The sequence below is a fragment of the Styela clava genome, chromosome 5, assembly GCF_964204865.1.
Source record: "Styela clava chromosome 5, kaStyClav1.hap1.2, whole genome shotgun sequence".
NCBI lineage: Eukaryota > Metazoa > Chordata > Ascidiacea > Stolidobranchia > Styelidae > Styela > Styela clava.
This window is the reverse complement of record NC_135254.1, coordinates 8,242,001-8,248,534: the sequence shown is the minus strand read 5'-3', so window position 1 is coordinate 8,248,534 and position 6,534 is coordinate 8,242,001. Positions and strand designations below refer to the sequence as shown.

Genomic DNA, 6,534 nt, shown 5'->3' with positions numbered 1-6,534 from the left:
AAGCATAGCGATGAAAAATAGATGGTAAAATTGTTGTCAATAATTTATGAAAATCTCCCATCACATACGAGCATTTTATTTATTTTTCAATATAAATGGATACAAACTTAAATTTGATTCAAGTTTGGGACTGCAGTTCCCGAAAACCTATAAAATAACTAAGATGAAGCGTTAATTACTGTTTGAAGTCTGAAATTGTTATTCGAAAATCATCTGCTGTTGTTTGGGCCTGAAAGGTGCGTGGCTGTTTAAGCCTAGCTCTGGGGAAGTTAGTTACAAACGTACCCGCATTTTGGGCCAATACCTTTTCCACCGTGTCTGTTATTCACTAAAATATTGATGTGTAGTTGAATGTAAGGTTTATGCCGAGAATTTTCAGCAAATAATTAAGTTGGAATATTCTTTCGTGTTATTCTCTATATATATGCGCTACGTTTTTTTGGATATTTTTCTTTTCAGAAGTTAAGAAATCTTGTATCTGAAGGTAATTTATGACTTCTGTATTAATTAGGACTCAGGACTAAAACGACAGACCACCAAAGGTTACTCACTTCCAAATACTACAATGCGAAACGTGTCGTATTCAAAGCTTTCGGCAAGAGGTTCTCATCTGAATGACGGGAATGCATCCAATATCTTGCGTATAGCATATAGCGTAAATTTATAGCACAATACCAACATTTTACGGTAATTCAATTACAATATGATATTATAGTACTAATGTGAATGTCGCAACATTTCAACCGTTACGAATGGGTCAATAATTCACGATTATCAATAACTAATAAAGGGGCTTTTGTATCTGATATTATATTATATTTTGAAAAAAATTCAATATAGAAATGGTATCTTTCATTTAAATTTTCATAGTTTATGAGAAAACAATTCATCTATAGAACGTTTATTCTTGATCACGCTTTAACTCGATTCCCGGCTTTATATTGACGTTTTTCGCTTCCGAGTGTTTGGGCCAAATGTACTTCAAAATCAAGAATTTGACTAAAATGAGATAAACGCTACCTATGATTGCAAAAGATCGAAAATACTTTTCATTCATGGCCAATGTCGATTCATATCATGGAGTTTAACACGATGTTCGATTTCACATTGAAGCACACATTCAAAGTCACAAAACACTCACAAAACACTAGCATTCAGCTGCATGCCAATATGTTCATGAGATGTAATATAAACGGTTAAACTTGTACTGGTCTAAAGTAAGGATGTCTTTTTTGGCTGCCACATTCTCCAGCGCACACTAAACTTATATATATAACTGGTTTGCTTTTTCAGGAAGTTTCACTAGAAAATGTTTCCAACGAAAAATTTACCAACTATTGAAATACTCGATTTACTTATCATTTGTTGAAATCGTCAAAACTTCTACTTTACCTATGTGTTAATTATTTCATTCTATCTGCGGAGTCATTCTATATCAACTATACATATTCTCCGCATTAAACTATGTGTCTTATACTCTATTATATTAATGCAATATTCTAGGTAATTTATCTAAAATTCTGACAATCAGTAGTGAGCTGGCGTTCGAATTCGGAAGGTAGTTTTTTCGATTTGATTTTTTCTGTTTAAGCTAAAAAGCTTAAGCCGAAGTAAGCTTTGACGATTTTCATGGAGTGTTCTTATAAAAGAAAAATTATATAATTCAAATTAAGGTTGAGTTTATATTATAAAAATGCAGTTTTGTGACAAACTATTAGAAGAATATCAATGTTCTTGTAATGTCTTATAGCTGAAATAAATAAGATATATTCTAGAGTATAAATAAAATAACAAAAATTAAAATAACTTATGTAGCTGTGCACGTGATTTGTGATATTTTGTTTTACAGCAAAATACTCTTGCTGTGATTTTTCATGCGGCGATTTTTTCTATGCGGCGAAATTCCCTGCGGCGAATTTACCTAGAACCAAATAAACGAGTGCGGTAAAATTGAAACTTTTCCAAACGTAAGCAAGGATCAAAACTGGACAACCCAGGCGTATGAAAAGATAAGTCTGCTTGCAAGCGAATCTCATTCTTGTACAAGAAGTCTATCAGATGATCCTCCGTTCTGTTATCCACAAAATGGCTGGTACTAATGAAATATATAACGCTAAGCTGGAGTGAAGCTGAATGTGTGTGGGCATATGGTGGTTCGTAGTTCGTAAATCCAAAAAAGTCACTGCTAGGCTTTTAATGTCGTTGTAAAGAAATATGAAGCACAAATATAAAGCTTTTTATTACCTAGAAATGGGAAATGGGAAATGGGAAAATGGGATAATATAAAGATGCGCCCAATGTATCACATAAAAATTCTTTAAAGGGCTATATCATATGAAAATTCTCTCCCGCGTTAAGTCAGGTTTGGTCATTGGTCAAGTCAGATCCTCCAATCCAGGCTAAATCATATGAAGATCCGAAAAATGACTCTTCATTGTTGCTAATTACTTCGTTGTATTTCAAAATAACTTATTCTCCGGTTATCGGGCCTTCGGGTTACCACAGCCTGACTCATTGTGTCTATTTTAACCAACAAATATTATAATTGTTGCACTTCAATTTGTTAATATCTAGCTGCTGTATAAATCGAATTTTTTGAAACAACATCAGTTATGACTGAATCGTCCGAGGAATATGATATACAAGTTCGACTGTGAGCCTTTCGAAAACCCGGCCATTTTTTCATTACTACCTTTCCTTTATATTTTATTGCTATGCATACCATTTCACCAGCATCTTCTGATTACCGTGGGAATGTCCTCAATCTTTTCCTACCAATTCAGATTATACATTAACTTAACAAAACAGGATAACAAAAGTATTGAACAAAATACCATGTGTAATTTTTTTTGAAACAATTGCTGTTTATTAACATCAAACATAAAAAAATTATAAATCTTTCCAACGTTTTTTAAATCTTGTATAATATATTCTTTTAACTTCAAGTTTATATAATAATATAGAAATATTGATATAATATATTAACGATCGATCTTTATCTGAAATAAAAAAAATAGGTAGGTAAGTTGATTCCCTCATCCATCAGTAATCAGAGAAAATTAATCGCGACAGTCTTTTATAATTGCCTTCGTTCAATTCGCGATAAGGCAATTGCGCTTTTTAAAATTACCAATTTGTGAAACACTGGAATGATATTAGGACAAAATGTGCTTACGTGTTCGTCAATATTTAGTCATCGTTCTTGCTGTTCTTCAGAGCGGAACCATTGAGGGGCAACATTTGCTGAAATAAGATTTATAAATTTACTGAATTTACTGAAAAATGGGACTTTCTGAAGAATGCACACTAAGATGGCGCACAACCTGAACTCAGGTTGTGTACCTGGTACCAGGTTAGGGTTCAGTGTGCGACATCTTGATGCGCATACTTTCAGAAGTACCTGTCTAAACAGAATTATTTGTGATATACTGCTATAGCCTATGCGGTTCGTGTCATTGAATCATTCAGTGAAATGGTGGAATAGTATCAATGTCTGAATAATGCAAAAAATGCCGACTAAAGCACACAATGTATTTCTCAATCTTATAAAAATTCATTTTATTATATTTGTTTGGTAATGAATTTACTAATTTTATTCTCTGATGTTCTATTGCCTTAAGTAACTCACGGGCTGGAGGCCCTGCCTCCTGAGTAATAGCATTGGCTTGCACGAAGAAGAAAAGTGCAAATATCATCAGTGCCATCATAATGTGAGCGTAGATTGTCCCTGTCATTGTTGAGTTATTTCTGACCGAGAGTTTTACCTAAAAAAAATATTATAACTTACCTCAAGAAATATGAATATAATAAATCAACCAGAGGCAGCCATGAGCCTGTTTTATTAAACTTGCAAATGCAAAAATTAGTTATTTAAAATTGCTATTTCAATCTTTCGCGTAAATGGAAAAAAATTTGGACATAAAATTAATAACATTTGAATGGCTAATTCAGATTATAGAAAACGCACACAAGATCAGTCTTATAGTCGTCAGAAACATCGCGTCGATTAGAGTTTCTAAAAACATTTAGCAAAACGATTGACCATGTTTATTATGATGAAAATATTGTTCCTACTAATAAAAATGAACAATAACCCGAAAACTGCAATTTTGCAAATTTGTTCTGGGTGATCACGTTTATCACAAAAGCCATTGGTAAAATTGTTTCGTTTTTGCTAATTTTATTTGTTATCATAGGATATGTTTTAAATAATTAAGGTCTATTATACAAAACTGTAGATCGGCTTCACTCACCCGAAGATATTTCTGTAGAGCAGAAAAATTCGAAGCTTACACCAAGACCTGTTCTACTGATTGATGCGAATGTCGTTTAGAGCAAATCATTTATGCCTGAACTTTTCTCTTAATCACGTTTCTCGTGTCTGATTTTGTTATTTTTTTGACTGAAAGTTTCTTTTCAATCACGTTTTTTTATGCATGGTGTGGTTTTTGTTTTCATACGCCGAGATGTCCGGATCAAAGAGTCACGTACTTTATTGTGAAGTAAGGGATGGGAAGGATATAATTGTAGGATCTATAAATCATGTTCTATCGGGGATGATTCTTATTTTCAAGTTTATATCTTGAAAGCCACAGTACGCAACGAGGACATATACTCGATTTTTTATAAATCTTATAGTATCTTTACACAACATTTCAAACCGTATACCGTGGTGTATCAATGACGAAATGCAATAGTGAACCAGAGAGCAATGGTCAAATATCTGAAAGCGACTAAAAACGAAATATTTTACACAAAATTGCGCAAAAAACATGTTCTGGACGAAGCTAACACTGCGGACCATCGTAACTTACTAGCACCAGTACCCGAACTGCCCTAGCTTTACTAGTTCATGTGACAATGTTGATTGAAGCTTTTTGTATGGTGCGTTTGATAAGTCTATACTACTACTCTTTATACATAAATGAGTACAAACTGTTTAATAACAAATATTTTTCATATACTCTTTCATATAGGTTACTAGACATGGGCATGGGGTGTTTCAGAGTCGGTGAACCGGCACCTCCTGATCTAACAAATTGGTTTTTGCTGTTTAATAAATATCTTGGCACATCTTGGGTCCATATGAACCACACAAATTTTGTAAAATAAAACGATTCTACTTGGAAATTTGTTTTAGTTGTTTAAACAAGCAAAGTGATGTTTCTGTTTATTTTTCAATGAGTAGGATCATCATTTACATATTTATCCCGAGGAGAAAAAACCGAGAAGACGAGTCAATCATATGGCGAACCACGCCTCTTGTCCGGTTTCATACCAGTCCATGCCGGGTATGAAATTAATTAGCCACTTATTTGTTTCAGATACATAGGACCTGTATATTTGTTGTAAGTGGCAATAATCCGAAATTCGGTCCTGCAGTGTAATTAATATATCTATATATACATATATAAATTGAACAAAATGGATATTTTTGAATAATAAAATGTTTGTTCAAATTTGACAGCATCTAATCGATATCGAAATACCAGATCATGTTTGCATCAAATGTTCTGTACTTCCCGAGTGAACTGTCTGTGTTAGACGGTTATTAAGTACGAGTAGATGTGTTACCGCGCTAATTCTGTAATCCGGGTATTCCGACTCTGCAATCATATAATCACTCTCTCGCATATTTGTCAAAATCTTAAGAACCATAAGTCTTGTATTGCATGAAAATAGTACAGCTTAGTAAGCAAATATTGATTTGGCTGAATATCTATGTGTATCCAACAAGACGATTTGATCGATGTACATTCTGATACTTATTATCATTGTCATTCAAGGAGAAAGATAAAGTTATTACAGAAATATTACAAAGATAGGCATTACACAACATACACTGTTTCTACATTATTAAAAAATATCATTCAAATAATTTTGATACTTCATTTCTGGCAAACAACTCCCATGAGGTTACCATTTAGAGGATTATTGAACATTCCTTGGCTGGAATGGGAAAAATCTTTACGAAATCCAATTGCCATTTGTGTGCGAGAAGCGGTAGATTTTGGATATGATGGAAAGTAGTTCACATTTCTTGCTAAATTCCCGCCGGAAAATCGAACCGCTCCTGACTCAAATTAATACAAATATGTTCATTCACTTCTTATCGGAACGAATACATCCTAATCCATGTTCCGAGAAGCATTAAAATAGTTCAACAAAAAACTGCATTCGCAGAAATAGCATTGAATTGTCCAAATTTGTTGATTTGTTTTATATTTGTGTTGTATTTAATGCTAGTTAATATTTAATAAATTCTGTACATACCGATGGATTTATGGTCATAGATAACCACGCGTTGACGTATGACACTGAGGAAGGCATGTTCAATCGAATGCAGTGCAGGATTCTGAGAAAAAATAAGGAATTTGTTTGCGAAAACACTTATTTTAAATATTGGACAAGCGACATAATGTATCCCATAATGCTTTTACAGAGCTCCTGGTTTCATTTATTTGTTCAAACGTTCTTCTAATGATTTATATTCCGCAGCCACAGCGGCTTCAACTAAGAAATAAATTTCAGATG

General features: G+C 33.4%; 1 long non-coding RNA gene across 1 annotated transcript; it reads right to left on the bottom strand.

Annotated features, from left to right (window-relative positions):
• Window positions 1-2,312: 2,312 nt before the first annotated feature.
• On the bottom strand, window positions 2,313-4,360 carry LOC120345038 (uncharacterized). Its single transcript, XR_005569811.2, has 4 exons — window positions 4,254-4,360; window positions 3,629-3,764; window positions 3,176-3,243; window positions 2,313-2,999 (listed from the first exon to the last, which is right to left on the bottom strand). It is a non-coding gene; the product is annotated as an uncharacterized LOC120345038 (long non-coding RNA).
• Window positions 4,361-6,534: the final 2,174 nt, after the last annotated feature.